General features: G+C 47.8%; 14 non-coding genes across 14 annotated transcripts; 8 read left to right on the top strand and 6 right to left on the bottom strand.

Moving 5' to 3' along the window:
• Nucleotides 1-2530: 2530 nt before the first annotated feature.
• On the top strand, nucleotides 2531-2603 carry trnak-uuu (transfer RNA lysine (anticodon UUU)). Its single transcript has one exon. It is a non-coding gene; the product is annotated as a tRNA-Lys (tRNA).
• A 761-nt stretch (nucleotides 2604-3364) lies between these two features.
• On the top strand, nucleotides 3365-3437 carry trnak-uuu (transfer RNA lysine (anticodon UUU)). Its single transcript has one exon. It is a non-coding gene; the product is annotated as a tRNA-Lys (tRNA).
• A 1881-nt stretch (nucleotides 3438-5318) lies between these two features.
• On the bottom strand, nucleotides 5319-5391 carry trnak-uuu (transfer RNA lysine (anticodon UUU)). Its single transcript has one exon. It is a non-coding gene; the product is annotated as a tRNA-Lys (tRNA).
• Nucleotides 5392-5842: 451 nt separating this feature from the next.
• Nucleotides 5843-5915, top strand: trnak-uuu (transfer RNA lysine (anticodon UUU)). The gene has a single exon. It is a non-coding gene; the product is annotated as a tRNA-Lys (tRNA).
• A 3929-nt stretch (nucleotides 5916-9844) lies between these two features.
• On the bottom strand, nucleotides 9845-9917 carry trnak-uuu (transfer RNA lysine (anticodon UUU)). The gene has a single exon. It is a non-coding gene; the product is annotated as a tRNA-Lys (tRNA).
• Nucleotides 9918-10360: 443 nt separating this feature from the next.
• trnak-uuu (transfer RNA lysine (anticodon UUU)) lies at nucleotides 10361-10433 on the top strand. The gene has a single exon. It is a non-coding gene; the product is annotated as a tRNA-Lys (tRNA).
• A 2479-nt stretch (nucleotides 10434-12912) lies between these two features.
• On the bottom strand, nucleotides 12913-12985 carry trnak-uuu (transfer RNA lysine (anticodon UUU)). The gene has a single exon. It is a non-coding gene; the product is annotated as a tRNA-Lys (tRNA).
• Nucleotides 12986-13393: 408 nt separating this feature from the next.
• On the top strand, nucleotides 13394-13466 carry trnak-uuu (transfer RNA lysine (anticodon UUU)). Its single transcript has one exon. It is a non-coding gene; the product is annotated as a tRNA-Lys (tRNA).
• Nucleotides 13467-16427: 2961 nt separating this feature from the next.
• Nucleotides 16428-16500, top strand: trnak-uuu (transfer RNA lysine (anticodon UUU)). Its single transcript has one exon. It is a non-coding gene; the product is annotated as a tRNA-Lys (tRNA).
• Nucleotides 16501-17320: 820 nt separating this feature from the next.
• On the bottom strand, nucleotides 17321-17393 carry trnak-uuu (transfer RNA lysine (anticodon UUU)). The gene has a single exon. It is a non-coding gene; the product is annotated as a tRNA-Lys (tRNA).
• A 2182-nt stretch (nucleotides 17394-19575) lies between these two features.
• trnak-uuu (transfer RNA lysine (anticodon UUU)) lies at nucleotides 19576-19648 on the top strand. Its single transcript has one exon. It is a non-coding gene; the product is annotated as a tRNA-Lys (tRNA).
• A 476-nt stretch (nucleotides 19649-20124) lies between these two features.
• On the bottom strand, nucleotides 20125-20197 carry trnak-uuu (transfer RNA lysine (anticodon UUU)). The gene has a single exon. It is a non-coding gene; the product is annotated as a tRNA-Lys (tRNA).
• Nucleotides 20198-20606: 409 nt separating this feature from the next.
• On the top strand, nucleotides 20607-20679 carry trnak-uuu (transfer RNA lysine (anticodon UUU)). Its single transcript has one exon. It is a non-coding gene; the product is annotated as a tRNA-Lys (tRNA).
• An 825-nt stretch (nucleotides 20680-21504) lies between these two features.
• trnak-uuu (transfer RNA lysine (anticodon UUU)) lies at nucleotides 21505-21577 on the bottom strand. Its single transcript has one exon. It is a non-coding gene; the product is annotated as a tRNA-Lys (tRNA).
• Between the last annotated feature and the right edge of the window lie 1746 nt (nucleotides 21578-23323).

Genomic DNA, 23323 nt, shown 5'->3' with positions numbered 1-23323 from the left:
CTCCGGCTACAGCTCAGGACATCTCCCTCCTGCGCGCCTACAGAAACGGAGAAGAGTCCAGCTCTTTCAGCTGGTCCAGCTCTGAAGTACCTGCAGAGACACACAGACACAGTCTCACACACACACACTCACACACACACACACACACACACACTCAGTCTCACACACACACTCACTCACACACACACACCGCACACACACACAAAGAGCACGTATATATACACAGACAATCACACAAACACACAGAAACACACAGTCGGGAGACACGCTCTCTGAATCGGTGATCTTTTTCAAGGGTTCTCGTCCTATTGATGAGAATTGCCTTACTAACCCCGCTACACTGCGTGTGCTCTCTCTCTTTCTCTCTCTCTCTTATGCTCTATCTCTCTTTCCCTCCGTGTGTGTGTGTGTGTGTGTGTGTGTGTGTGTGTGTGTGTGTGTGTGTGTGTGTGTGTGTTCTGAATGTGTATGTGTGAATGCACAGAACACATACACACACACGCACGCATAAACGGCGGACACAGCACTCAGAAACACACCCACACATACATACAAAGAGGGGCCGTGAGAGAGAGAATAACAGATAGAGAGGGAGAGCGATAGAGAGAAAAATCTCTGATCTCGTTGAATGATTATCGTCTTGTTGCTGATTTTTAATAGATATGACTCCGATAAATGTAACTTTTACGCTTTGAAATGCTTTTGTTGTACAAACTCTCTCTGAATGTGTAAAGAGCGTGGGGGAGGGATGTGCTGAGACCTTCACCAGGATCAGTTTTAGTCCTGAGGAGGGTGTCGTACCCGACACTTTGACCGCCTGCTTGTCTCCACTGATGCTGCCTGGCCTGCTGCGTTACTCCAGCATGATCGTGTCTTTCATCCACATACCAGCATCTGCAGTCCCCTGTTTCTCTGGGACCAGGTTTATCGGTGCTGTGGGGAAAACCACAGAGATTTAACAACATAACTATTTAGAAACAAATACAATGATTCTTTTAAGTACATACCAACTAAAGCAAATACCCAGGTCCTGGGGAGCGGCTCATTATTGGCGGAGGAACACCGCCACACGGCTGACGTTTAGTCTTCTAGATGAATCATTGACTCTCTCTTCTCCCTCCACAGACGCTGCCCGAACTTCTGAGTGTTTCCAGCGTTTCCTGCTTTTACCGTGGACGAGCGGCTGTACCTGGGACAGAGAGCAACACTCCCAGTCATGACTCCCACTCTCCCCCTCACTCCCATCTCCACAGCCCTGGGGCACTCCGGTGTCTCAGTTACTGCGGTCAGTATAACTCCCAGCTCTGTTTCCACCGCCGACTTCACCCAGCACAGACCACCGATAGTTTACAGGGGTCGGTTTAACCCAGGTCCCCGCTACCGAGAACATTTTAATGTAGAGCTCGGGACATCTCTCTCCTGCGCACCTACATAGAACGTAGAAGAGTCCAGCCCTGGACAGGCCATTCGGCCCACGATGCTCTGCCGATCTTGATGCCAATTTGTGCTAAATGTCCTCATCCTGTGTATCATCCTTACCGTCCATTCCCTGCATATTGATGTGTCTGTCTTAAACGCCACCAAACTTCCCGTTTCCAATACTACCCCGGTGACCCATTCCATGCCCATCACTCTCTGCGTTAAAAATCTGTCTCTCACGTCGCCTTTAAACTTCTCCTCTCTGACCTCAAGAGCAGTGGTGTTTGACATTTCTACCCCGGAGAAGAGATTCTGACTGCCTACAGTTTAGACTCGGTATCTATCTACGTCATGTAGATCTCTACATGTGTAGAGCTTTTACAACACAGCTAATTCAAAACTATAAGTTACTTTCCGGAGCACACGCAACAAATATTATTAATAGGAATGTAGAAAAATTTCATAAGACCTCAGAGATGTTTCCGCCGTTGGGATAAGTTCGCGTCTGAAGTCTGCGACATTGAACCAGCGCCTGAACAGGGACTTGAACCCTAGACCATCAGGTTAAAAGTCTGATGCTCTACCGACTGAGCTACCCATGCTCTGTGGTATCTTCTGCCCAGCGTGCCGATTGCTGTCTGAATAACCCGCTACACTGCGTGTGTTTTATCTGTCTCTTTCCCTGTCTGTCTCTCTCTCTCACACACACTCTATCTCTCTCTTTCTCTCTGTCCCTTATTCTCTTTCTCTCCCTACTCCGTCTATCTCCCTGTATATGCTGTGTCTGTGTGAGTCTGTGGGTGTCAGTGTCCTTTGTACATGTGTGCTCTGTGTGTGTGTGTGTGTGTGTGTGTGTGTGTGTGTGTGTGTGTGTGTGTGTGTGTGTGTGTTCTCAATATTTATGTGTGAATGCACAGAACACATACACAGACACATGCACGCACAAAAGGGACACACAGCACTCAGAAACACATACACACATACATACACGGGGGGCAGTGAGAGAGAGAATAAGAGAGAGAGGGAGACAGGGAGGGAGAGAAAAATAACATACGCAGTGCAGCGGGTTAGTCCGGCAGCAGAAGGCGCGCTGGGCAGCAGGTATCCCAGAGCCTGGGTAGCTCAGTTGGTAGAGCATCAGACTTTTAATCTGAGGGTCCATGGTTCAAGTCCCTCTTCAGGCGCTGACAAAAAGAGCACATATAAACACAGACGCACACACACACAGTCAGAAGAAACACTCTCAGATTCGGTGATCTTGTTCAAGGATTCTCGTCCTATGGATGAGAATTGCCTGACTAACCCCGCTACGCTGCGTGTGCTCTCTCTCTTTCCCCATGTCTTTCTCTCCGTGTGTGTCAGTATGTGTTTTGTCTGTGTGTTGTGTGTGTGAGAAACACACAGAAAGCACAGAGCGCACACGCAGACCAACACAGTGAGAGAGAAAGAGAGAAAACGTATCCACACAGAGAATCACACACACTCAGTCAGAAGACACACTCTCAGAATCGGTGATCTCCTTGAAGGATTCTCGTCCCATTGATGAGAATTGCCTGACTAACCCCGCCACACCGCGTGTGCTCTCTCTCTCTCTCTTTCTCTCTCTCTTATCCTCTCACTCTCTCCCCCGTCTCTTTCCCTCCGTGTGTGTATGTGCTGTGTCTGTGTCAGTCTTCTGTGTGTGTGTGTGTGTGTGTGTGTGTGTGTGTGTGTGTGTGTGTGTGTGTGTGTGTGTGTGTGTGTGTGTGTGTGTGCGCACAGCACTCAGAAACACACCAACACATACATGCACAGGGGGGCAGTGAGAGACGGAGAATTAGAGAGAGAGAGACACACAGAGGGGAGAGAGAGAGAGAGAGAGGGGAGGGATCTAGAGAGAAAAACACACGCAGAGGAGGGGGTTGGTCAGGCAGCAGAGGCCGGGCTGTGCAGCAGGTACCCTAGAGCCTGGGTAGCTCAGTCGGTAGAGCATCAGACTTTTAATCTGAGGGTCCAGGGTTGAAGTCCCTGTTCAGGCGCTGACTTTATGTCACAGGCTTTACAACCGCACTCACCGCCAGAAAAATCTCTGATCTCGTTCAATGATTCCTGTTATTGTTGATTTTTAATAGCTATGACCACGATAAATGTAACTTTACACTTTGAAATAGTTTTGTTCTACAAACTCTCTATGAATATATAAAGGACGCAGGGGAGGGATGTGCTGAGACCTACACCAGGATCAGGTTTAGTCCTGAGGAAGGGTCCTGAAACGAAACTTTGACCGCCTGCTTTTCTCCACTGATGCTGCCTGGCCTGCTGAGTTCCCCCAGCATCACCGTGTCTTTCATCCACATTCCAGCATCTGTAGTCCCCTGTTTCTCTGGGACCAGGTTTATCGGTGCTGTGGGGAACACCACAGAGATTTAACAACAGAACTATTTAAAACCAATAACAATGACTCTTTTTTAGAGCATGTCTAGTAAAGGAAATACCAGGCCCTGGGGAGAGGCTCATTATTGGCGGAGGAACACCGCCACACGGCTGACGTTGTATCTTCCAGCTGAATCATTGACTCTCTCCCCTCCCTCCACAGACGTTGCCCGACCTGCTGAGCGTTTCCAGCGTTTCCTGCTTTTACCGTGGGCGAGCAGCTGTACCTGGGACAGAGCGCAACACTCCCAAGTAAGGATTCCTACCCGCCTCCCTCACTCCCACCTCCACAGCCCTGGGGCACTCCGGTGTCTCAGTTACAGCCGTCAGTATAACTCCCAGCTCTGTTTCCACCGCCGACTTCACTCAGGGCCCGACCCAGCACAGACCGTTGATGGCTTACAGTGCTCGGTTTAACCCAGGGCCTCGCCACCGAGAACACTCTGATGTACATCTCAGGGCATCTCTCTCCTGCGCACCTACATAGATCGGAGATGAGTCCAGCACTGGACAGTCCATTCGGCCCACAATGCTGTAACGATCTTGATGCCGATTTGTACTAAATGTCTTCCTCTCGTGTATCACCCCTGCCCTCCATCCCTGCATATTCATGTGTCTGTCTAAAAGCCTCAATCCGCACCCAGCTGCCCGCTGCCACTACTACCCCCAGTAACACAGTCCAGGCACCAACCACTCTCTGCGTTAAAAACTTGCCCCTCACGTTGCCTTTAAACTTTCCCACCTCTAACTTGGTGTGCAAGACCAGTTTTTCACTGTACCTCAGTACAAGTGACAATAATAAACCAATACCAATACCAGATAAGCATCATTCGCAAGAAAAACATAAATAAAAATTCAATTATACACGACTTTTACAAGATAGAAATATAATCAGAACAAAAAAGTCAATTTTAGTGCAAAGTGTTCACAGTGTTGCTAAACTGCAGTGATTAGGGTTGTGCCGGTTGGTTCAAGAACAGAACGGTTGAAGGTAAGTAGCCGTTCCTGAACCTGGTGGTGTGGGGACTTCAGGCTTCTGTACCTCCTGCCCGATGGGAGCTGTGAGAATATGTCACGGCCCTGATAGGGGGGATCTGTGACGATGGATGTTGCCGTCTTGAGGCAGCGCCTCCTGTAGATACTCCCGATGGTGGGGAGGGATGTGCCCGTGATGTATTGGGCAGAGTTCACTACTCTCTGCAACTTCTTACGTTCCTGCGCATTCGAATTGCCGACCCAGACCATCATGCAACCGGTCAGGATACTTTCAACATTCAAGTACTTTCAAGGTGACAAATTGGTCAATAAAAGTTTAGGAAATAACTGTTTGAATGAATAGAAATACATTCAATATGCAGCTATTTTAACAAATGTGCAATCTTATTGAGAATATGTTTTAAATTATACACTCAAAAATATTCAACGTGATCAACTTTCTACACAAGAACAAATTAAATGCGGGTGTAAAGCGTGTGACAGAACGTCAGCGCCTGAACAGGGACTTGAACCCTGGACCCTCAGATTAAAAGTCTGATGCTCTACCGACTGAGCTACCCAGGCTCGGGGGTACCTTCTGCCCAGCCCGGCCTCTGCTGTCCGACTAAACCCTCCACACTGTGTGTGTGTGTGTGTGTGTGTGTATTTTGTGTGTGTGTGGGTGTGTGTGTGTGTGTGTGTGTGTGTATTTTGTGTTTGTGTTCCCTGTGTGTGATTGTATATGTCTGTGGAGGGTTTCTGAAACTCACAGAAAACACACACAGAAAGCACAGCACACACACACACAAACACGCAGTTCATACAGAACACACACACAACATATACACACAGAAAGAACACACATTCACACACGGAACATATACCCACAGAATAAAACACATACAGATACACAACACACAGAAACACACACACACAGACGGGAGAGGGAGAGAAAGAGGGAGAGAGAGAGAGAACACACGCAGTGTAGCGGGGTTAGTCAGACAGCAGAGGGCGCGCTGGGCAGCAGGTACCCAGAGCCTGGGGAGCTCAGTCGGTAGAGCATCAGACTTTTAATCTGAGGGTCCGGGGTTCAAGTCCCTGTTCAGGCGCTGACTTTCTGTCGCACGCTTCACACCCGCACTCAACAACAACAGCAATCCTAACCCTGTTGAAGAATTCTAAGGTATTCTTAGTTATTTCGCTTAATAAATATGTTCTTAAAAGTCATTTTTATTGTTTTCAGTAGTGATGTGGTGAAATCTCTACGCATTACAGAAGGCGGAAGGGGGAGATGTGCTGAGGTTTCTATTTAGCGCATTCCCGACCGTAGGACATTGGTTTAAACGGACAACGAGATATCGGCTGTTTAACGCCGACCCAAAGCACCGAATTACACAGAAGGATAAACAACGCGAGTTGAAGAACGGACTCACTGAGACCCGAAAGTGTAGATGTGCCCCGGGACTGTGGAGGGGATGGATGATGTGGGCCAGGACACTGCAGTCAATGTGTCCCAGGGAGATCTGTCGGCTGAGGGAACGGGGGGAGTCAGACACTGAACAACTGCAGGTGCCGTAGATCTGAACCATAACCAGGAAGGGACTGGAAACACTCAGCAGGTCGGGCAGCGTCTGGGCAGGGAGGAGGAGACTTGGTGAATCAGGTGGACGACCCAAGCACAGCAAGTGTGGGGGTGTTCCCCACAGCTCTGATCAACCTGATCCTGGTGTGGGTCTCAGCACATCCCTCCCCTGCGCTCTTTATACATTCAGAGAGAGTTGCTACAACAAAACTATTTCAGAGATGTGCCTGGCGTTGAGCGCGGGTGTAAACCCTGTGACATAAAGTCAGCGCCTGAACAGGGACTTGAACCCTGGACCCTCAGATTAAATGTCCGATGCTCTACTGACTGAGCTACCCAGGTTCTAGGGTACCTGCTCCCCAGCGTACCCTCTGCTGTCTGACTAATCCTCCTGTACTGCGTGTTCTCTCTCTCTCTCTCTCTCTCTCTCTCTCTCTCTCTCTCTCTCTCTCTGTGTTCGGTGTGTATGTGTGCTGTGTGTTCAGTGTATGTGTGTTGTGTTTACTGTGTACCTGTTCTGTGACTTTCAGACTCGCACTCACTCACACACAGACAGGCAGAATAGCACACAGGGAACACATATACAGAACACACACACACAAACACACACACACACTCACACACACTTGGTGTAGTAGGTTCTTCAGCCAGCAGACGACGCGCTTGGCAGCAGGTACCCCAGAGCCTGGGTAGCTCAGTCGGCAGAGCATCAGACTTTTAATCTGAGGATCCAGGGTTCAAGTTCCTGTTCAGGCGCTGACTTCATGTCACAGGGTTAACACCCGCACTCAACGCCAGACACATTTCTGATCTCGTTCAAGGACTCTCCTCTTATTGCTGGATTTTAATAGGTAAGTCCCAAATAAAAGTAACTTCAACTTTTTGAAATAGTTTTGTTGTACAAACTCTCTCTGAATGTATAAAGAGCGCAGGGGAGGGATGTGCTGAGACCGACACCAGGATCAGGTTGATCAGAGTTGTGGGGAACACCCCCATACTTGCTGTCCATGGGTCGTCCACCTGATTCACCAAGGCTCCTCCTCCCTCCACAGACGCTGCCCGACCTGCTGAGTGTTTCCAGTCTCCTCCAAGTTATGGTTCAGAAGTCCGGCCCCTACAGTTGTTCAGCGTCTGACGTTACCCGAGTTCCCTCAGCCGACAGATCTCCCTGGGACACATTGACTGCAGTGTCCTGGCCCACATCTCCCCCCTCCCCCTCCCCTCCACAGTCCCGGGGCACATCTACACTCCCGGCTCAGTGAGAAAGTTCTTCAACCCGCGTTGTTCATCCTTCTGTGTAATTCGGTGCATTGAGTCGGCGTTAAACATCCGGTGTCTCGGTGTCCGTTTAGACCACGGTCCTGCGGTCGGTAATGCGCTAAATAGAAACCTCAGCCCATCTCCCCCTTGCGTCCTTTGTAATTCGTACAGAGATTTAAATACATCATTACTGCAAAGCAATAAAAATGACTTTTTAAGAACATATCTAGCAAAAGAAATAATTAAGGATTAAGATTAAAGAGAATTAAGAGATTAAAAAGGAGGAGGTACTTGATGCTAGAGATTAAAAAGGAGGAGGTACTTGAACCTAGAGATAAAAAGGAGGAGGTACTTGATGCTAGAGTTTAAAAAGGAGGAGGTACCTGATGCTAGAGATTAAAAAGGTGTACGTACTTGATGCTAGAGATTAAAAAGGTGGAGGTGGTTGATGCTAGAGATTGAAAAGGAGGAGATACTTGATGTTAAAAAAGAGGAGGTACTTGATGCTAGAGATTAAAAAGATGGAGGTAGTTGATGCTAGAGATTCAAATGGAGGAGGTACTTGATGCTAGAGATTATAAAGGAGGTAGAATTAAGGTAGATAAATCCCCAGGGTCTGACAAGATATTTCCTCGGACCTTGAGAGAGACTAGTGTCGGAATTGCAGCGGCCCTGGCAGATATAATTAAAATGTCCTTCGCCACGGGTGCTGTGCCATAGAACTGGAGGATAGCTCATGTTGTTCCATTGTTTGAGAAAGGCTCGAAGAGTAAACACAGTTAATTTCAGGCCAGTGAGCCTGACATCAGTAGTGGGTATATCATTGGAATCTGTTCTGAGAGTTAGGACATATAAGTATTTGGATAGCAAGGGTTGATTAAGGATAGTCAGCATGGCTTTGTGCGTGGTAGATCGTGTTTCACGACTCTTGTGGAGTTTTTTGAGGAGGTCACAAAGAACGTAGATGAAGCAAAGGCTGTGGATGTTGTCTACATGGACCTTAGAAAGGCCTTTGACAAGATCCCACATGGGAGATTAGTTCAGAAGGTTCAGTCAATGGGTGTCCATGGTAAGGTTGTAAACTGGATTCTAAATTGGCCGATTGGGAGAAGACAGGAGGCCTGTGACTAGTGCTGTGCCTCAGGGATCTGTGTTGAGGCCATTTCTGTTTGTTGTACCTATCAATGATCTGGAAGATAATGTGGTAAATTGGATTAGGAAGTTTGCGGATGACACTAAGATTGGAGGTGTAGTAGACAGCGAGGAAGGCTTTCAAAGATCGCAGAGGGATCTGGACCCAATGGAAAAATGGTCCAGAAAATGGCAGATGAATTTAATGCAGACAAGTGTGAGGTGTTGCATTTTGGAAGGACAAATCAAGGTAGGACATACACAGTAAATGGTAGGGCACTGAGGAGTGAGGAGGAACAGAGGGATCTGGGAGTTCAGATACATAATTCCCTGAAAGTAGAGTCACAGGTAGACAGGGTTGTCACAAAGGCTTTTGGCATCCTGGCATTCATAAATCAAAGTATTGAGTATAGGAGTTAGAATGTTTTGGTGAGGTTGTCTAAGTCATTGGTGAGACCAAATTTAGAATATTGTGTGCAGTTCTGGTCGCCGAACTACAGGAAGGATGTCAGTAAGATTGAAAGAGTGCAGAGGAGATTTACTAGAATGTTGCCGGGTCTTCAGGAGTTGAGGTACAGGGAAAGATTGAGCACGTTAGGACTTTATTCCTTGAAGCGTAGATGAAGGAGGGGAGATACGATAGAGGTTTACAAAATGCTGAGGGGTCTAGACAGAGTAAATGCGCGTAGGCCCTTCACACCTAGATTAGGAGAGATAAGTACGAGAGGACATGGCTTTAGGGTGAAAGGGGAAAGTTTTCGGAGGAACATTAGGGGGAACTTCTTCACTCAAAGAGTGGTGGGAGTGTGGAATGGACTAACATCTGACATGGTAAATGCGGGCTCTCTCTTCACTTTGGATAAATACATGGACAGGAGAGATCATGGCTGGGTGCATGTAAATGGGACTAGCAGAGTAATATTTCGACACAGACTAGAAGGGCAGAATGGCCCGTTCTCTGTGCTGTAGTTTTCTATGGTTCTAAGAGGACCTCAGAATTTCTGAACAGAATCAGTTTTGCTGCTGGAGTTGAGTGCGGGTGTGAAGCCAGTCACATAACGTCAGCGCCTGAACAGGGACTTGAACCCTGGACCCTCAGATTAAAAGTCTGATGCTCTACCGACTGAGCTACCCAGGCTCTGGGGCACCTGCTGCCCAGCGCGCCCTCTGCTGTCTGAATAACCTGCTGTACTATGTGTGTGTGTGTGTGTGTGTGTGTGTGTGTGTGTGTGTGTGTGTGTGTGTGTGTGTGTGTGTGTGTGTGTGTGTATATTCTGTGTGTATGTGCTGTGTATTAGTGTGTGTGTGTTGTGCTTTCTGTGTACATGTTCTGTGACTTTCAGACTCACACACAGACACACACACACAGACACACGCAGGGGACACGCACACAGAACGCACACACAGAACACACACGCACAGAACACAGAGACTCACACACAGAGCACACAGACACTCCCACAGACACACACACACACTCACACACACATAACACACACAGAGGACACTCAAACTCACACACACTTGGTGCAGCAGGTTATTCAGACAGCACAAGGCGCGCTGAGCAGCAGGTACCCCAGAGCCTGGGGAGCTTAGTTGGTAGAGCATCAGACTTTTAATCTGAGGGTCCAGGGTTCAAGTCCCTGTTCAGGCGCTGACTTTATGTCACAAGCTTCACACCGGCACACAACGTCAGCAGCAAATATGGTCCTGTTCAGGAATTCTGAGGTCTTCCTAAAGCCATAGAAAATTACAGCACAGAGAACAGGCCCTTCTAGTCTGTGCTGAAACATTATTCAGCTAGTCCCATTTACCTGCCCAGAGCCCATACGCCTCCAGACCTCTTCCGTCCATGTATCTATCCAACTTACTCTTAAAACTTAAGAGCAAGCCCGCATTTACTGCATCAGATGGCAGCCCGTTCCATACCTACCACACACTGAGTGAAGAAGTTCCCTCTAATGTTCCCCTAAACCTTTCCCCTTTCACCCTAAAGCCATGTCCTCTCGTACTTATCTCTCCTAATCTGGGTGGAAAGAGCCTTCTCTCATTAACACTGTCTACACCCGACGTAATTTTGTAAACCTCTATCATATCTCCCCTCAGTCTTCTCCACTCCAAGGAATAAAGTCCTAACGTGCTCAATCTTTCCTTGTAACTCAACTCCTGAAGACCCGGCAACATTCTAGTAAATCTCCTCTGCACTCTTTCAATCTTACTGACATCCTTCCTGTAGTTCGGCGACCAGAACTGCACACAATATTCTAAATTTGGTCTCACCAATGATTTATACAACCTCACCATAACATCCCAACACCTATACTTAATACTTTGATTTATAAATGCCAGGATACCAAAAGCCTTTTTACAACCCTGTCTACCTGTGACTCTACTTTCAGGGAATTATGTATCTGAACTCCCAGATCCCTCTGTTCCTCCGCACTCCTCGGTGCACTACCATTTACTGTGTATGTCCTCCCTTGATTCCTCCTTCCAAAATGCAACACCTCACACTTGTCTGCATTAAATTCATCTGCCATTTTCTGGACCATTTTTCCATTGGGTCCAGATCCCTCTGCAAGCTTTGAAAGCCTTCCTCGCTACCCACCACACCTCCAAACTTAGTGTCAACCGCAAGCTTACTCATCCAATTTACCACATTATCGTCTAGATCATTGATATAAATAGCAAACAACAATGGCCCCAACACAGATCCCTGAGGAACACCGCTAGTCACGGGCCTCCAATCTGAGGAACAACCATCCACAACCACTCTCTGTCTTCTCCCACTCGGCCAATTTCGAATACAGTTTACAACCTTACCATGGACACCCATTGACTGAACCTTCTGAACTAATCTCCCATGTGGGACCGTGTCAAAGGCCTTACTAAAGTCCATGTAGACAACATCCACAGCCTTTGCTTCATCTACTAGTGACCTCCTCAAAAAACTCCACAAGATTCGTGAAACACGATCTACCACGCACAAAGCCATGCTGACTATCCTTAATCAACCTTTGGCTGTCCAAATATTTATATGTTCTAACTCTCAGAGCACCTTCCAATAATTTACCCACTACTAATGTCAGGTTTACTGGCCTGTAATTACCTGGTTTACTCTTCGAGCCTTTCTCAAACAATGAAACAACGTGAGCCATCCTCCAGTCCTGTGGCACCGCACCCGTGGCGCAGGACATTTTAAATATATCTGCCAGGGCCCCTACAATTTCTACACAAGTCTCACTCAAGGTCCGAGGAAATATCTTGTCAGGCCCTGGGGATTTATCTGCGTAAATGTTTGGTAGAGCATCAAGAGCCTCCTCCTTCTAAGTCTCCAGCATCAAGTGCCTCCTCCTTTTTAATCTGTTTTTAATCCTTCTTAATTATTTCTTTTCATACATATGTTCCTAAAAAGTCATGTTTATAGTTTTTCAGCAGTGATGTTGTTAAATCTCGCGACGAATTATAAAGGGCGCAAGGGGGAGATGTGCTGAGCTTTCTATTTAGCGCATTCCGTACCGTTGGACTGTGGTTTCAACGGACACCGAGACACCGGCTGTTTACCCCGACCCAATGAACCGAATTACACAGAACGATGAACAACGCGGGTTGAAGAACGGAATCACTGACACCCGGGAGTTCAGATGTGCCCCGGGACTGTGGAGGGGAGGGGGAGGGGCTTTGGAGATGTGGGCCAGGACACTGCAGTCAGTGTGTCCCGGGGAGATCTGTCGGCTGAAGGAACGGGGGGAAACGTCAGACATTAAACAACTCCAGGGGCCGGAGTTCTGAACCATAACCAGGAGGGGACTGGAAACACTCAGCAGGTTGGGCAGCGTCTGTGTAGGGAGGAGGAAACTTGCTGAATCAAGTGGACGACCCAAGCACAACAAGTGTGGGGGTGTTCCCCACAGCACTGATCAACCTGATACTGGTGTCGGTCTCAGCATATCCCTCCCCTGCGCTCTTTATACATTCATAGAGAGTTTATACAACAAAACTATTTCAAAATGTTGAAGTTACTTTTGTCGGGGACATCTATTAAAAACCATCAAAAAGAGGAGAGTCCTTGAACGAGATCAGAGATGTGTCTGGCATTGAGTGCGGGTGTAAAGCCTGTGACATAAAGTCAGCGCCTGAACAGGGACTTGAACCCCGGACCCTCAGATTAAAAGTCTGATGCTCTACCGACTGAGCTACCCAGGCCCTGGGGTACCTGCTGCCCAGCGCGCCCTCTGCTGTCTGAATAACCTGCTGCACTAAGTGTGTGTGAGTGTGAGTGTCCTCTGTGTGTGTTATGTGTGTGTCACTCTGTGTGTGTCTGTGGGAGAGTCTGTGTGCTCTGTGTGTGAGTCTCTGTGTTCTGTGCGTGTCTGTTCTGTGTGTGCGTTCTGTGTGCGTGTTCCCTGCGTGTGTCTGTGTGTGAGTGTCTGTGTGTGAGTCTGAAAGTCACAGAACACGTACACAGAAAGCACAGCACACACACACTAATACACAGCACATACACACGGAATACACACACACACACACACACACCCACACTCACACTCACACGCACTTGGTGCAGCAGGTTATTCAGACACAGAGGGTGCGCCGGGAAGCAGGTACCCCAGAGCCTGGGTATCTCAGTCGGTAGAGCATCAGACTTTTAATCTGAGGGTCCAGGGTTCAAGTCCCTGTTCAGGCGCTGACTTTATGTCACAGGCTTCACACCCGCACTCAACGCCAGCAGCAAAGCTGACCTGTTCAGGAATTCTGAGGTCCTCTTAGAACGACAGAACCATAGAAAACTACAGCACAGAGAACAGGCCATTCTGCCCTTCTAGTCTGTGCCGAAATATTATTCTGCCAGTCCCATTTACCTGCCGCAGCACATACCCCTCCAGATCTCTCCGTCCATGTACCTATCCAATTTACTCTTAAAAGTTAAGAGAGAGCCCGCATTTACCACGTCAGATGTTAGTCCATTCCACACTCCCACCACTCTTTGAGTGAAGAGGTTCCCCCGAAAACTTTCCCCTTTCACCCTAAATCCATGTCCTCTCGTACTTATCTCTCCTAATCTAGGTGGGAAGGGCCTACGCGCATTTACTCTGTCTATACCTCTCATAATTTTGTAAACCTCTATCGTATCTCCCCTCCTTCATCTACGCTTCAAGGAATAAAGTCCTAACGTGCTCAATCTTTCCCTGTACCTCAACTCCTGAAGACCCGGCAACATTCTAGTAAATCTCCTCTGCACTCTTTCAATCTTACTGACATCCTTCCTGTAGTTCGGCGACCAGAACTGCACACAATATTCTAAATTTGGTCTCACCAATGACTTAGACAACCTCACCAAAACATTCTAACTCCTATACTCAATACTTTGATTTATGAATGCCAGGATTCCAAAAGCCTTTTTTACAACCCTGTCTACCTGTGACTCTACTTTCAGGGAATTATGTATCTGAACTCCCAGATCCCTCTGTTCCTTCGCACTCTTCAGTGCCCTACCATTTACTGTGTATGTCCTCCCTTGATTTGTCCTTCCAAAATGCAACACCTCACACTTGTCTGCATTAAATTCCACCTGCCATTTTCTGGACCATTTTCCCATTTGGTCCAGATCCCTCTGCAAGCTTTGAAAGCCTTCCTCACTGTCCGCCACACCTCCAAACTTAGTGTCAACCGCGAATTTACTAATCCAATTTACCACATTATTGTCTAGATCGTTGATATATACAACAAACAACAATGGCCTCAGCACAGATCCCTGAGGTACATCACTAATCACAGGCCTCCAATCTCAGAAACAATCATCCACAACCACACTGTGTCTTCTGCCACTCAGCCAATTTCGAATCCAGTTTACAACCTTACCATGGATACCCATTGACTGAACCTTCTGAACTAATCTCCCATGTGGGACCTTGTCAAATGCCTTACTAAAGTTCACGTAGACAACATCCACAGCCTTTCCTTCATCTACTTTCTTAGTGACCTCCTCAAAAAATTCCACAAGATTCGTGAAACACGATCTACCACGCACAAAGCCATGCTGACTATCCTTAATCAACCCTTGCTATCCAAATACTTATATGCCCTAGCTCTCAGAACACCTTCCAATAGTTTACCCACTACTGATGTCAGGCTCACCAGCCTGAAATTAACTGTGCTTATTCTTCGATCCTTCCTTAAACAATGGAACAACATGAGCTATCCTCCAGTTCTATGGCACCGCACCCGTGGCGAAGGACATTTTAAATATATCTGCCAGGGCCGCTGCAATCCCGACACTAGTCTCTCTCAAGGTCCGAGGAAATATCTTGTCAGACCCTGGGGATTTATCTACCTTAATTCTACCTCCTTTTTAATCTCTAGCATCAAGTACCTCCTCCTTTTCAATCTCTAGATTCAAGTACCTGCTCCTTTTTAATCTCTTAATTCTCTTTAATCTCTTCTTAATCCTTAATTATTTCTTTTTCGAGATATGTTCTTAAAAAGTCATTTTTATTGCTTTGCAGTAATGATGTATTTAAATCTCTGTACGAATTACAAAGGACGCAAGGGGGAGATGGGCTGAGGTTTCTATTTAGCGCATTCCCGACCGCAGGACCGTGGTCTAAACGGACACCGAGACACCGGCTGTTTAGCGCCGACTCAATGCACCGAATTACACAGAATAATGAACAACGCGCGTTGGAAGAACGGACTCACTGAGAGCCCGGAGTGTAGATGTGCCCCGGGACTTTGGAGGGGACGGGGAGGGGATGGATGATGTGGGCCAGGATACTGCAGTCACTGTGCCCCAGGGAGATCTGTCGGCTGAGGGAACGGGGGGGAGTCAGACACTGAACAACTGTAGGGGCCGGAGTTCTGAACCATAACCAGGAGGGGACTGGAACCACTCAACAGGTCGGGCAGCGTCTGTGAAGGGAGGAGGAGCCTTGGTGAATCAGGTGGACGACCCATGGGCAGCAAGTGTGGGGGTGTTCCCCACAACTCTGATCAACCTGATCCTGGTGTCGGTCTCAGCACATCCCTCCCCTGCGCTCTTTATACATTTAGAGAGAGTCTGTACAACAAAACTATTTCAAAAAGTTGAAGTTACTTTTATCGGGGACTTACCTATTAAAATCCATCAATAAGAGGAGAGTCCTTGAACGAGATCAGAGCTGTTTCTGGCGTTGAGTGCGTAAAGTGAGCGCGTGAACAGTGACTTGAACCCTGGACCCTCAGATTAAAAGTCTGATGCTCTCCCGACTGAGCTACCCAGGCTCTGGGGTACCTGCTGCCCAGCGCGTCCTCTGCTGGCTGAAGAACCTGCTGCACCAAGTGTGTGTGAGAGTGTGTGTGCTCTGGGTGTGTGTGCGTGTGCGTGTGCGTGCGCGCGAGCGCGCGCTCTGGGTGTGAGTCTCTGTGTTCTGTGTGTGTGTTCCCTGTGTGTGATTCCCCGTGTCGGTGTGTGAGTGAGTGTGAGTCTGAAAGTCACAGAACAGGTACACAGAAAACACAACACACACACACTAACACACATCACACACACCGAACACAGAGCGAGAGAGATAGAGAGACAGAGACAGAGACAGAGACAGAGAGAGAGAGAACGCAGAACAGGAGAGTTTGGCAGACAGCAGAGGACGCGCTTGGCAGCAGGTACCACAGTGCCTGGGTAGCTCAGTCGGTAGAGCATCCGACTTTTAATCTGAGGGTCTAGGGTTCAAGTCCCTGTTCAGGCGCTGACTTTCTGTCACAGGCCTCACGCCAGCAGCAAAGCTGATCCTGTTGAAGAATTCTGAGATCTTCTTAATTATCTCTTTTCGTACATATGATCTTCAAAACGATTTTTATAGTTTTTCAATAGTTATGTTCTTAAATATCTCCACAAAAGACCACAGGAGAGAGATGTGCTGAGGTTCCTATTTCGCGCATTCTCGAACGCAGGGTTGTAGTTTAAACAGACACTTTGACACCAGCTGTTTAACGCCGACCTAATGCACCGAATTACACAGAAGGATGAACAAAGAGGATTGAAGAACGGATTCACTGAGACCACTGAGTGTAGATGTGCCCCGGGAAAGTGGAGGGGAGGGGGAGGGTGTGGGGAGATGTGGGCCAGGACACTGCAGTCAATGTGTCTCAGGGAGATCTGTCGTCTGAGGGAACGGGGGCCAACGTCAGATGCTGAACACTGCAGGGGCCGGACTTCTGAACCATAACCAGGAGGGGACTGGAAACACTCAGCAGGTCGGGCAGCGTCTGTGCAGGGAGGAGGAGACTTGGTGAATCAGGTGGACGACCCATGGGCAGCAAGTGTGGGGGTGTTCCCCACAGCACTGATCAACCTGATCCTGGTGTCGGTCTCAGCACATCCCTCCCCTGCGCTGTTTATACATTCATAGAGGGATCGTACAACAAAATTATTTCAAAAAGTTAAAGTTAGTTTTTTTCGGGGACATCTATTAATAACCATCAATAAAATGAGAATCGTTGAACGAGATCAGAGACTTGTCTGGTGTCGGCATTAGTGCGGGTGTAAACCCTGTGACATAAAGTCAGCGCCTGAACAGGGACTTGAACCCTGGATCCTCAGATTAAAAGTCTGCTGCTCTACCGATTGAGCTACCCAGGCTCTGGGGTACCTGCTGCGCAGCGCACCCTCTCATGCCCTGCTACACCGCTATTGTGTGTGTGTCTTCTGACTGTGTGTGTGTGTGTGTGTGTGTGTGTGTGTGTGTGTGTGTGTGTGTGTGTGTGTGTTGGTGTCATTATATGTGTGGATATGTGCTCTGTGTGTGTTAGTCTGTGAGTGCGTTCTGTGCTTTCTGTGTGTTTCTCACAAGCAACACACACAGACAAGACACGTACAGGCACACAGCACACACGCACCGAACACACAAAAAAAACACATACACAACACACACAAAATCACAACACACATACACACACAACACACACACATAGGCACACACACAGACACTCTGACATACTCACATAGACAGACACACTCTCACTGACACACACACACGCGCTCGCACACACACACACACATTGTAAGGGGTTAGTCAGACAGCAGAGGGCGCGGTGTGAGGTGGGGGCCCCAGAGCCTGGGTAGCTCAGTCGGTAGAGCATCAGTCTTTTAATCTCAGGGTCCAGGGTTCAAATCCGTATTCAGGCGCTGGATTTATATCATAGGGGTTATAACCACACCTAACACGAGAAACATAGCGAATTACTTTCAAGATTTGTCATTTCATTGATGGATTTCAGTAGATGTATTCCTCAAAAAAAAAGATTTTAACTTTTTGAAGTATGTTGCAAAAACTCTCCACGAGTTTAAAAAGGGCGCAGTAGAGGACATCCTGAGATTTACATTAAAATCCGGTGTATTATCATTGACATGACGTGAAATGTGTTGTTTTGCGGCAGCAGTACAGGCAAACACAGGTAATTACCAGAAGATATTAAACAGGTAATAGCGTCAAAACGAGAATATCGAGGCAGTGATCATCTGGACAGTAAATACACCTACGTTCGACCATTGTTCATTGACTACAGCTCTGCCGTCAATACAATAATCCCAAGCAAGCCTGTTACCAAACTCCGAGACGTAGGACTCAACACCTCCCTCATTAACTAGATCCTTGACTTCCTGATCAACAGACCGCAATCAGTGAGAATAGGCAGCAATACCTCCGGCACGATTATTCTCAACACGGGTGCCCCACAAGACCGCGTCCACAACCCTCGACTCTACTCCCTATACACTCATGACTGTTTGGCCAGTTTCTGCACTAAATCCATCTACAAGTTTTCAGATGATACCACCGTTGTAGGCCGTATGTCAAACAGCGATGAGTCGGAGTACAGTAAGGAGATAGAGAGTTTAGTGGAATGGTGTCATGACAACAACCTTTCCCTCAATGTCAGCAAAACTAAAGAGCTGGTCATTGACTTCAGGAAAGGGGGCGGTGTACACGCACCTGTCTACATCAATGGCACTGAGGTTGAGAGGGTTGAGAGCTTCAAGTTGCTAGGAGTGATCATCACCAATAGACTGTCCTGGTCAAATCACGTAGATACCGCGGCCAAGAAATCTCACCAGCGCCTCTACTTCCTCAGGAGCCTAAGAAATTCCGTTTGTCCCTTTTAACTCTAACCAACGTTTACCGATGCACCATAGAAAGCATCCTCTCTGGATGTCTCACCGTTTGGTACGGCAACTGCTCTGCCCAGGACCGCAAGAAACGGCAGAGAGTTGTGGACACAGCCCAGCGCGTCACGGACACCAGACTCCCCTCCTTGGACTCTCTATGTCTTGGTGAAGCAGCCGGCATAATCAAAGACCCCACCGACCCGCGACATTCTCTCTTCTCTCCTCTGCCATTGCGTAGAAGATACAGGAGCCTGAGGGCACGTACCACCAGACTTAAGGACAGCTTCTACCCACGGTGATGAGATTATTGAACGGTTCCTTTATCCGATGAGATGGACTCTGAACTCACGATCTACCTTGTTTTGACCTTGCACCTTATCGCATTGCACTTTCTCTGTAGCTGTGACACTTTACTCTGCACTGTTATTGTTTTTACCTGTACTACCTCAATGCACTCTGTACTAACTCAATGTAACTGCACTGTGTAATGAATTAACCTGTACGATCGGTATCCAACACAAGTTTTTCACTGTACCTCGGTACAAGTGACAATAATAAACCAATACCAATACCAATCATGGGTTCGTGGACCACTAAACCCGCAGTATAACGGGTTTACTCGGACGGCAGAGGACGCGCTGGGCTGCAGCTACACAGAGCCTGGGTAGCTCAGTCGGTAGAGCATCAGACTTTTAATCTGAGGGTCCAGGGTTCAAGTCCCTGTTCAGGCGCTGACTTTATGCCACAGGGTTTACACCTACACTCGACGCCAGTAGCAAAGCTGATCTTCTTCAAGAATACTGAGCTCTTCTTAATTATTCCGTTGAAAAGATACATGCTAAAGAAAAAGGTCATTTTATTGATTTTAAATAGTTTTGTTGGGTCATTCCCGTTTTGCACTACTTACTTGTTTAATAACTTCAAGTAATTTTCTGTGTTTGCCCTATACTGCAGCCGCAAAACAGCACATTTTACGTCATGTCAGTGATAATAAACCGGATTCTGATGTAAATCTCAGGACATCATCTACTGCGCTCTCAGTAAATTCGCAGAGAGATTTTCCAACATATTTCAAAATGTAAAAATTACTTTTTGGGGGAACATACCTATTAAGAAACCATCAATAAGATGATAAATATTGATCAAGATCAATTATGTTTATTGCGTTCGGATTAGTGCGGGTGTCAAGTTTGCGACATAAAGTCGGCGCCTGAATAGGGACTTGAACCCAGGACCCTCAGATTAAAAGTCTGATGCTCTACCGACTGAGCTACCCAGGCTCTGGGGTACCTACTGCCCAGTGCGCCCTCTGCTGTCTGAATAACCCGCTGCCCCGCTGGTATTCTGAGTGTGTGTGTGTGTGTGTGTGTGTGTGTGTGTGTGTGTGTGTGTGTGTGTGTGTCTGTCTGTCTGTCTGTCTGTCTGTCTGTCTGTCTGTGTCTGTGTGTAAGTGTGTGTGTGTGTCTGATACTCCCAGAACACGCACACAGAATGCACAGTACACACACACACACACACTAACACACAGGACATACACACAGGATACACACAGACACACACACAAGTACACACACACACACACACACACATATATATACAAAGTCGGAGAGAGAGAGGGAGAGCGAACACACGCGGTGCAGCGGGGTTGGTCAGACAGCAGAGTTTGCGCTGGGCAGCAGGTGCCCCAGAGCCTGGGTAGCTCAGTCGGTAGAGCATCAGACTTTTAATCTGAGGGTCCAGGGTTCAAGTCCCTGTTCAGGCGCTGACTTTCTGCCAGAAGCTTCACACCCGCACTTAACGCCAGCAACAAAGCTGATCCTGTTGAAGAGTTCTGAGGTCTTCTTAATTATTTATTTTCATAGATATGTTCTTACAAACGTTTTTTTATTGTTTTTCAATAATAATTTTCTTAAATCTCTCCACAAAAGGGCACAGGGGAGAGATGTGCTGAGTTTTCAATTTAGCGCATTGCCGACCGTAGGGCCGTGGTTTAACCGGCCACCGGGACACCGGCTGTTTAACGCCGACCCAATGCACCGGATTGCACAGAAGGATGAACAACGCGGGTTGAAGAACGGACGCACTAACACCCGGGTGTGGATGTGTCCCGGGACTGTGGAGGGAAGGGGGAGGGGGTGGGGAGATGTGGGCCAGGACACTGCAGTCAATGTGTCCCAGGGAGATCTGTCGGCTGAGTGAACGGGGGGAACGTCAGACATTAAACAACTGAGATGCCGGAGTTCTGAACCATAACCAGGAGGGGATGGGAACCACTCAGCAGGTCGGGCAGCGTCTGTGCAGGGAGGAGGAGACTTGGTGAATCAGGTGGACGACCCATGGGCAGCAAGTGTGGGGGTGTTCCCCACAGCACTGATCAACCTGATCCTGGTGTAGGTCTCAGCACATCCCTCCCCTGCGCTCTTTAGACATTCAGAGAGAGTTTGTACAACAAAACTCTTTCAAAAAGTATGTTATTTTTATCAGTGACACATCTATTAAAAACCATCAATAAGAGGAGAATCGTTGAACGGGATTATAGATGTGTCTGGTGGAGAGAGCGGGTCGAAACCCTGTGATAGAAAGTCAGCGCCTGAACAGGGACTTGAACCCTGGACCCTCAGATTAAAAGTCTGATGCTCTACCGACTGAGCTACCCAGGCTCTGGGGCACCTACTGCCCACCGCGCCCTCTGGTGCTCTGCTACACCGCTTCTGAGTGTGTGTCTTCCGACTCTGTGTGTGTGTGTGTGTGTGTGTGTGTGTGTGTGTGTGTGTGTGTGTGTGTGTGTGTGTGTGTGTGTGTGCTTTCTCTGTGTTTTTCACACACATAACATACACAGACAAAACACATACAGACACACAACACACGTAACACCCATACGCATGCACATACATACACAACACACACATACAGACACACACACAGACACTCTCAAACACTCCCACAGACACAAACACTTTCACTGACACACAGACACAGACACACAGACACACAGACAAACACACACACACACACACACATACACACACAGTGTAGCGGGTTACTCAAACAGCAGAGGGCATGCTAGACAACAGGTACCCCAAATGCTGGGTAACTCAGTCGGCAGAGCATCAGATTGTTAATCTGAGAGTCCAGGGTTCAAATCCCAATTCAGACGCTGAATTTATATCACTGATGTCAGAGCCGGACCTAACACGAGAAGCATAGCTTGTCCCGTTCAAGATTTCTCATCTAATTGATGGATTTCAATAGATGTGTTCCAAAAAAAATGATTTTTACTTTTTGAAGTATGTTGCAAAAACTCTCTACGAGTTCATAAAGGGCGCAGGAGATGATGTCCTGAGATTTACATCAGAATCCGGTTTATTATCATTGACGTGACGAGAAATGTGTTGTTTTGCGGCAGCAGTACAGGCAAACACAGGTAATTACCAGAAGATATTGAACAGGTAATAGTGCCAAAACGAGGATAACGAGGCAGTAATCATCTGGAGAGGAAAGACAGCTACGTAGACCATTGCTTATTGACTACAGCTCTGCCTTCAGTACAATAGTCCCAAACAAGCTTGTTACAAAAACTCGGCGCCTGGTACTCAAAACCTCCCTCTGCAACTGGATCCTTGACTTCCTGTCCAACGGACCGCAATCAGTGAGGACAGGCAGCAATACATCCAGCACGATTATTCTCCACACCGGTGCCCCACAAGGCTGCGTTCTCAACCCTCTACTCAACTCCCTATGCACTCATGACTGTGTGGCCAGATTCTGCACTAAATCCATCTACAAGTTTGCAGATGATACCACCGTTGTAGGCCGTATCTCCCACAACGATGAGTCGGGGTACAGGAAGGAGACAGAGAGCTTAGTCGAATGGTGTCAGGACAACAACCGTTCCCTCAATGTAAACAAAACAAAAGAGCTGGTCATTGACTTCAGGAAAGCGGGCGGTGTACACGCACCTGTCTATGTCAAAGCTACTGAGGTCCAGAGGGTTGAGAGCTTGAGGTTCCTGGGAGTGAACATGACCCACAGCCTGTCCTGGTCAAATCACGTAGAAGCCACGGCCAAGAAAGCGCACCAGCTCTTCTACTTCCTCAGGTGCCTAAAAAAATTCGGTTTGTCCCTTTTGACTCTCACCAACTTTTACCGATGCTCCATAGAAAGCATCCTCTCTGGATGTATCAAGGTTTGGTATGGCAACTGCTTTGCCCAGGACCGCAAGAAACTGCAGAGAGTTGTGGACACAGCCCAGCGCGTCATGGACAACAAAGTCCCGTCCTTGGACTCTGCCGTTACTTGTCGTCGTCTTGGTGAAGCAGCCGGCATAATCAAAGACCCCACCCACCCGCGACATTCTCTCTTCTCCCCTCTTCCATCGGGTAGAAGATACAGGAGCCTGAGGGCAC

The sequence above is a fragment of the Pristis pectinata genome, chromosome 44 (assembly GCF_009764475.1).
Source record: "Pristis pectinata isolate sPriPec2 chromosome 44, sPriPec2.1.pri, whole genome shotgun sequence".
Taxonomy (NCBI): Eukaryota; Metazoa; Chordata; class Chondrichthyes; order Rhinopristiformes; family Pristidae; genus Pristis; species Pristis pectinata.
This window is presented reverse-complemented; position numbering and strand designations above follow the sequence as displayed.